Here is a 9208-nt window from a genome sequence, read left to right on the forward strand (position 1 = left end):
GTAATATAAAAGTGACAGCTGAAAATCTATATGCTTCAGCAAGGAATATTAGGGTTGAGAGATGTGGTAGAGGGCCAAGTCTGAAATGTTGTTATTCTCTGAAATTCAGGCTAAGAATAAACCTGTAACTTCAAGGGAGAGATTCCACCAGAATGACTTAGAGGGCAGTGCAAGGGGCAGTCCCATTGCAAAGCAGCTTAGAAATACGTAGAATAAAATTGTGCTTTCTTGGAGCTCCAGAATAAATTTAACCTTGATTTCTGAAGCTAATAGTTTTAGTGTGTAATGCGTATTAGAAGAATTTATTCTAACCTCAAGCCAAAACCAGATCTGTTGGCTCTGTCAGACCTCCCCCTGCTATGTTTCTTGGAATTTAGGGCACCATTCAAATCCCTGCCATCTTCTTAGGAACAGTAATGTGCAGGCAGTCTATCCTGGAGACACACTGCTGGGATGCCCAACAGAAGAACAGTGAAGGAACTCTAGTCAACGTAACTGTAGTCTTTGCTTCAGCTGGATACCTAAAGAACTGCTTGGTTTGCTGAGTAAATGCAATGTTATTCTTGGATGTGTACCTTACTGAAGATTAAAGAAATGAGAACAGAATTTAGGTAAATCGCTGGGATTAAAAGAACTATAAAAATAAGCTATAAAACTGAACTCTGGTCCTGGTTTTACTTGGATAGAATCATTTAATCAGTTTTCTATTCAGAAAAGCTGCATTCTTGAGATTTGGTGGGAATAAAGTTGATTAGACTCTTTGGTTTAGTTTTTGGCTAGCCATCCCTGTTATGCAGGTTGCCATAGTGAATCAAGGTCTTCAGAGTTCTGAGTTTGGCAGGTATAGAAGCTAGGAGGAGCAAAAGCCAGGGCAGCTGACCCAAGCTGGCTAATAGGGGTATTTCATACCACAAACATCAGAGTCACTATAAATTGGGGAGTTTGCTGGGATGGCTCTCTTTCCTCAATGGTCACATACCTGGATGGTCTTAGCTGTCATTATGCTCCTGAGTACTACTGGCCTTTTTGTTGCGACGCATCATGCACTCACTGGAGCTGTTTGCGGTGTTTGACATCTGGCGTTCACTGCTGGGAGTGCACAGCTTGTCACCACTATGTGAGCTGAGTATAACTTTGTGGATTTTATGTTAATATTGGTATTAGTTTCTTATTAATTTATTAAATAATTTTTTATTTCAACCCATGGGTCTCCTTTCCTTTTCCCCATTCTCCTTCTTGGGTGGGGAGGGGTCATCAGGTGATAGAACAACTGCCATGACTAAGACAATTCTGTAGTCAAACTAAACTCTCTTGTACAAAAATGTTAGATATTCAGCTCAGTTGTTTCATGCCATTCATGTGACAAAGAAAGAGTTGAGTTTTAATATGCTTGTAGGTATTTTAAAATGACACAAGGGAAGCATGGCCTTCCTGGAATAAAACAGAACAAGTAGAAAATTTACAGGATATATGGTATTCAGCTGGATGACAAGTTTGCTCAAAATTTTTGTTCTCGTGGCTTGGAATGGTACTCTAAGGATAATTAAAAGGAAAGAACTTGGCAAATAAGACTGTGTCAGTAGTAAAATGGGGCATATCTTGGAACTGCCAAGACAACTGTGACTTAAGGGTGTGGAGCCTCTGAAGGTACAGGGGAATTGCTTGCCCTGAATAACAAATCTTCTTTTCCTATAATGATGTCGCCCTTGTATACACTGGAGATGAGATGTTAGTACTTTCAAGACACTTCAATAATTGTTCAAGACAAACTTGTTGAACATCCACTGTTTTGCCTATGAGATTATGGTCTTTTAATGCCTACAGCTGATATTGAATTAGTTAAAATAAAATCTTCATATTCTTAGCATACCTGTATAAAACTGAAATAAAAGCTTGGTTTCATTATGTCCCATAGATTCATGTGAACTGATGTGGGTTGAATGCAACCCTATTTGTTTAAGGCAGGCTTTGTTCCTATAGTTTCAAAATTAGATCAATGAAAAGGTTATATTTATTATTAAGATTAATAATCACAGAATCACAGAACGTTAGGGATTGGAAGGGACCTCAAAAGATCATCTAGTCCAATCCCCCTGCCGGAGCAGGAACACCTAGATGAAGTTGCACAGGAAGGTGTCCAGGCGGGTTTTGAATGTCTCCAGAGAAGGAGACTCCACAACCTCTCTGGGCAGCCTGTTCCAGTGCTCTGTCACCCTCACTGAGAAGTTTCTTCTCAAATTTAAGTGGAACCTCCTGTGTTCCAGCTTGTGCCCATTACCCCTTGTCCTATCATTGTTTGTCACTGAGAAGAGCCTGGCTCCATCCTTGTGACACTCATCCTTTAAATATTTATAAACATGAATGAGGTCTCCCCTCAGTCTCCTCTTCTGCAATAGTGTTTAAAAAACCACAGATACAATCTAATTTTTTATTTCAGGGACCTCATATGTGTGTTTATAACAACTTGTCAACACTTTTTTTGAAAAGATAAGATTTTCTGGGAAAGATGGCCAAGACCAAGGGAAAAGTTTGGTTTTCTCTTTTCCAGACTGAAAATTATCACTCTAGCTAGACATTTTTCAGTGCTGTCTAAAGGTTAGAGTTAGTATGTCCATCTTGTCCATTTTCTGCCAGAGTTTTGTATACATAAGATCAATTAAATAGACTATCACTATAATTTCATTTTATTTGATGTCCAGATAGTCAAAACTCTCCATCAACTATTCTGGGCACAAGTCCTGAAAAACACTCCCCAGCCTTATCTTTTCCAACTCCTCCTTTGATAAGTGTGACCACAGAGTTTTACTTTCATTTTTTCATGCTCTGTAACAGACCATTTCCTAAAGAAAAGCTTCTGCAGGCCAAATCCAACCTTCCCAGTTGTTTCAGGCCCACTACACTGCCACTTAATTCTGAATTCTACTTAGTTTGCCAGTTCTTCATATTCATCTCAGGCAGAGGTCTCTCTGCCAGTACATGCTTCACTAGCTGATTACCTGGAATGACTTGGGGCTACTAAAAATTAGTTGTCTCTAAAGAGAGCTGTGTACTGAGAGGATACAGTGCCATGCATACACACAGTTCTTGAGTTTTCCTTAAAAGTAGTCCCTCTAGCAACCTTTTTCTCCTTGGATTACAGCATTGTCACGTAATTACCAGCAATTTATCATCTGCTTTTGCATTACAGATGTGTGAGAGCTCAGACTTTGGGTTGAGACAATATTAATGTAACCTAACCTGTTCTGTAACTTATGAACACTGCTGTTCAACATAATAATAGTTTTTTTCTGTCCTTTCTTTCCAGTTCCAGTGGTGATGACACCACTTAGATTTCATGTGATTAGTAACATCTTCATACAATTAAGAAAGAGCAAACATCTGGACAGTAGCCAGACAATAACAAATACATTACAAATTGCACTGTACTTCAGTCACAACAGCTGGGTTGCATCCCACAACACACAAAATTTGACATCTCTACTTCCTTTCTCTACCTTCATGAATTTACACCCTGCAAACCCAAAACCAAACCCTAGCACACTGTATTTCATTAACAAAAGTCCTTACTAATCTACCTCATTTAGTTTGGGTTGGTCTGATCCTGCAGACTGCTATACTAGATGACAGCCTCCATTGCTTTCAGCTATTTCTGTAGTACAAAAGGGTCACTTTTTCCACCATCAATGAAGAAGTGAGCTGTGCCCTCATATACTAACTAGGCCGGTGACTGACTGTCCTGTTTTCAACACTAAAATGTAGCCACTAGAGCTTTCGTCCATAACACCGCATTTCCCAATCACTGGTAATAAAAATATCTGGTAGCAATTTACAACAGTCACCAAGACCACTTCATAGTCAAAAAGGAAAAATTCCTTTTTAGTGAAATGTTGACCGTCATGTAGGGCTGTAGTAATGCAAATAAGAGATATTTATGTTCTGCTCACAAAGCAACAACAAGAATTTACAAATAATAGGAATAACCATTACATAGCAAAAGTTTACCCTGAAAGACAAATGTGCTCAGAAATATATTTTTTTTCTTCCAGACACATAGACTGGGACTCCCTTTAGATATACACACCACATTTCCTATGGAAAACAGAATACAATGAAAGCAATTCACAGAGAAAAAACATCTTACACTCAAGTCTTATCCCAAGAAGTCAGGATTCAAGAGCTCATTCAATTTCACTTATGTCTACTACTGAATAAGCTCCATACATCTATAAGCAGAGTTATTAAACATGTAAAGTTATGTGAAATTAAAAAAACCCACTCTTCTGATTTGGCTTTGGTTCATCTCTTTCTATGTACTTAAAGTTGAGTAGAAGACCACTAATATTATTTCCTCTAGACAAAATACAGTGTTCTTCTGATAGAAATGTTAGGGGAATAGGAAATGTGTTTGTCTTTGCTATTTTTACAAATCTAAAAAAATATAAATAAGCTACAAAATTCATCATGGCTTTAACATTTGGCATGGGCTTCCATGGCATGGCAAATGTGAGTTGAATCTAGAATCAGGTTTCATCAGGTGTGAATCTGAACTTGAAAAACTGCAAGGGACATGATTCCTCATTCTATGACATTGCTGTTACTCAGTATCTTTGTTTCCTCAAATTCAGGGTCCTGGATTGTGCCAAATCTCCTGCCAGCTAGTTTCTGTGGATTCAGTATTTATGGACCTAATGACACAATAAAGACACTGGTACCTTCCCTATCCCTTAGAATCCCTAAAGGGAAATGTCTTGTTCTTTATAATCACTACATATTTCAGGGCAGTTCTTATAAGACACAGAACAAATTTAACAATAGAAATGACATAATTTAGACAGTTGTTCTATCACCCAATGACTCCTTCCTACCCAGGCAGGGGAATTGGGAAAAGGAAAGGAGACCCATAGGTTAAAATATAAACAGTTTTAATACAATAATAAAGAATATTAATCACAATAATACCCCACATTAATAGCAATATCATTATAAAGTGCACAGAGTTATACTCAGCCAATATAGTGGTCACAAGCTGCGATGGTCATAACAAGCTGGGGAGCAGTCCTCAGAATAGAACAGGCGGCAATACCATAGCCATCAAGGAAAGAGAACTGTCCCTCGCAAACTTCCCAATTTCTAGTGGGGAGTGAGAAGTGGGGAGTGGGTGTTTTTGGTATGAAGTACTTCTGTTGGCCAGCTTGGAGTCAGCTGCCCTGGTTTTCACTTCCTCCAGCTTCTGCACCTGACAAACTCAAAACTGCTAAAAGGCTTGATCACTATGGCAACCTGTATACTAGGGCAGGCCACAAACTAAAATGCAGTGTCTTATCAACTTTATACTCACCAAATCAAATATTGTAGTCTTCTCAAAAATGTAGTTTTCCTGAATAGAAAACTGGACAAGAATTTATAGCTTATTTTATAGTTCTTCTAATCCTAATGATTTATCTAGATTTGAGTAAATTTACCTAATTTTACTTAAAATTATGTTACTGAATGATTTTCTTTCAGTTGCTTTGAAGATAATTTATCAACACAAGTAGCTGAGTAGGAAGAAAAGCTCAAATAGACTTGAGGTATAGTATTTCTAGAATTTAGTTTAAGATGTTTTGCTTTATTTTAATTATTATGCCTTCTGATTATTTAATGAAAAATTAATGCACTGGATTGAATCTGTAATATATTTATCAATCAATTCCTAAGATACTCTGTTTGAACTGTTTCTGCATATATCTACCCAACAAGTTAGACCTTTCTACTAGCGGTGCCATTATTCAAGAATGTCAAAGCAAAATTTGAGTGACCACACAAAGATATCTTATTGAATTTTACTGTTTGTATAGTACTGCATTCAGATCAATTATGTTTAATTACAATTGGGTCTCAGGAACACTCAGCTTTAATTATGAGCTTGATCATCAGTTAGCTTGACTGGTGCTGCATAAACCTTAAACGAAGAGAGCACCATTACTTCTCAACTGCCTTCTCTCAGCTAATCAGTTACTAATCTTATACAGACAGTGAAATAATTTACTTGCTTTCATTTTTATTCCTGTAAATCTCATTTCAGCAGTGAGTGGATAGGGGAATTTTTTTCATCTAGACTAGTAAGGTAAATGCATTTTAGAAGAGACCTTCTTTGTTGCAGAATCTAATTTCCATTTTGCGAAGGTAGACCTCAGTACTGTAAATACACATGCATAAAAGATCTGTATAGTCCCACTGAACTCAGGTAGTGGCATCAGAATTTTAAAGCTATCCAGATAATTCTAATACTGTAAACTTTTATGACTGGCAATTCTAGGATCCTAGATATAAAAAATAACACTCTGACCTTGAGGCTTTGAAATTTTCATTATCTAACCTCCCTACTCTTCTGCTACTTGCTGTGTGCTTAGCCCCCCACTCCCCATCATGGCTCTAAGCAATTTGGTGCCTTATCCATATAGTATCATAATTCTCTACTTTATTGCTGAGACTGAACTTTAAGGTAATTTTAAAATCTGCCATGGTGTCTTCTCATGCTGCTAGGAGCCCAGCTACTTCAATATAGGATGCTAATTACATTTATCAACAGAGCTCCCAAAATTAGGGTGCTCATTAGGCTCATTGCATATATAGCACCATACACCTCAACTGCAATAGTATATATACTACAGTATGGTAAGGGCTGACTGTTTTAAAGGCCTTTTTCCACTTACGCACAGTGTACACAATACCATGAGCATTCTGAATGTTAAACACTGTCCTATTCAGCAGATCTTCTTCATAAAATTAATTTAAAAACCCCAAAAATATTATCCTTCTTTTGAGATATTAAGGATATTCAATTAGCTATATTAGTGGTGTACCTCTTGAGAAACTTCTAACATAGAACAATGTGAGTCTTAGCCTCTCTGTGCATATAATATCCTGGGATGGGCCTGCAGATTGTTCTTGCAAATTCTGATTCTGCTTTTTTTCTGCAAGTGACTATTTTCTTCTGTAGTCTTTCTTTATTTTCTCCATGCCAAGAAGAAAGAACAATGTAGTAGGTCAAAATAAGAAAGAGATCATCAGTTTATTTGGAACTGTACCAGAAGATGAAATATTTACAGCTGGAAAATCAAGAATACCTGTCCTTGTTAACACTGCTCACTGAAGAAAATTTAGAGACAAATTTGTGTGATCAAACAGTTCAATTTACTTAAATAATTTTATGTTTTCTCACTTTCCCAGTTAAAGACTACTACAAGATTTTAGATTTCCCAAATTAAACAGGCACATTTGATTGGGCCATGTATTTCACATTTAATAAAGGGTCATGAATTTAATAGAGATTTAATTTACACTTATTTAATTTAACATGCCTAGTGGAAATATGCTATATATTACACTATTTTAAATTTATTTGTTATAACATAAACTTACATCTCCATTAAGATCCTCTATATTTTAAGACACATTTACTTTATAATGATGACCTTGACTTACAAAACTGAAGTTACAGTACTGAATGCTAAAGCTATGTTTGGGCATGTAAAACATAAACATGATAAAAATTAATTACTACATCAGCAGTTTGCATGCACTGCAATTATTTTTAGTAGATTGCACTATAGAAGAATTTGGAGGCCGGGTCGATAATAATTAAAAGCATGCATTAGAGATTAATGAATCTGATTTAATGAAATACATTTTGACACAGCAGTTGTTTCTTGTCAGTTCAATGAGTTTTACTCAGGGGATATCACTTCTGGTCGTGATCTACACGCTTCATATGGTAATCTGCTTAACACACAACTACTTTTTGCCTGAATTCATGCAAAGTTTGATAAGAGCTATATTTCTGATTTTTCATAGTTTACGGAATTTTATAGTGAATTTTAAGACTGTGCTTATAGAATGTCAGGCATTCATTAAGACAGAAAAATAAGTGTTTCTCTGCACAGTTAATATATGCTTGTAATGACTTGAGTAATGCCTGATCTTATTTAAATACTTATTTAAAAGGATATGGTCTCATTTTTAGCATATTCATCCAACCCCAACAAAATGCTGAAGTAAACTAACAGTCAGAGTGAGTACCTGTGAATAACTTGTATAAAGGTGTTCACAAAAAGAAACATCAAGAATCTAGAAGCAAGGAGAGGTGTTGAAAACAGTTCTAAATTTATAAACACCAATTCTTACTTTATAGGTGCATAGATCAGAAAGGATGATGCATTTCTCAGATTTGAGGTCAGCATATCAGGACATTATGACTGAATAGCATTCATAGTTATTCAAAGAGTAATGCAGTCATTGAATATATCAGGAGAAAGATTTATGCCCACACACCAAAGAGGTTGTTATCACTGGAACTCAAAATTTCAGTATTTGCAGGCAGGCAGTTACTTTTAGAAGTTCTGAACAGTGTATTTTGAACAGTAATTTGTTACTGAAAGGTTAAAAGATATTTCCAGCTATCAGTAGGTTATTCTCAACAGCCCATTAGCATTGGACTAAAGCAGAAATGAAATATTGCAAAGAAGCAAAATAGATGAATGAAAGCTATATAATTTAGATGAAAAAACTACTCCCTTTTCCTTCTGATTCAAGCTGTTATATGTGACTCCTTGTGTGTACCCTTGTCATTTAAACTATTACAATAGAAGTTATCTAAGTTTAGGTTTCAATCTTATTTTGTCCAAATCTATTAGATTCTGAGAAAGTCTTAAAGAAACTTGAATTAGAATAGGAAGGTTTTGTTGTTTTTGTTGTCATAACCAGATAAAATTTATTCAGAAAAAAAAATTAGAATAGAATGCCAGGGACATACTAGAAAGTTAATGCACCACATATTCAGAGGAAGTGCAGCTCTTTTCCCCAGTGATATCCCTTTCAAATACTTAGCTGAGAGGGGGAAATAGAAGGAAAACGTACTTGCCCTTTATGAAGTCTGGCCCTTATTTGTAATTCTACTATGTCTTTTGCTGTTTTATTTAATTTTATACACATATGCATGAGGTATAGAAAAGTTCAGGAATCTGAATATTAAAACTGAATGCATTTTAATATAATGATAAATCACAGTCAGCTAATATGAGAAGATTACAATCAATTTCTTTCAGTTCAACTAATATCTCACTCCTGCAGAAATTTTCAGTCATTGTTTTCTCTGAAGAATTTACACCTAACAATTCAAATTGGCATAAATCCATAAACAAACCATTTCACCTCCAATAAAAGGGAA

General features: G+C 36.0%; 1 protein-coding gene across 1 annotated transcript in view; it reads left to right on the top strand.

Moving 5' to 3' along the window:
- LOC104543577 (glycine receptor subunit alpha-3) overlaps nt 1–9208 on the top strand; it is a gene marked incomplete at its 5' end in the record, with an annotated part of 40933 nt that overhangs the window by 8958 nt on the left and 22767 nt on the right. The gene's annotated exons all lie outside the window — the stretch shown is intronic.

This window comes from Mesitornis unicolor, unplaced genomic scaffold (genome assembly GCF_000695765.1).
Source record: "Mesitornis unicolor isolate BGI_N332 unplaced genomic scaffold, ASM69576v1 scaffold7817, whole genome shotgun sequence".
Lineage (NCBI taxonomy): Eukaryota > Metazoa > Chordata > Aves > Mesitornithiformes > Mesitornithidae > Mesitornis > Mesitornis unicolor.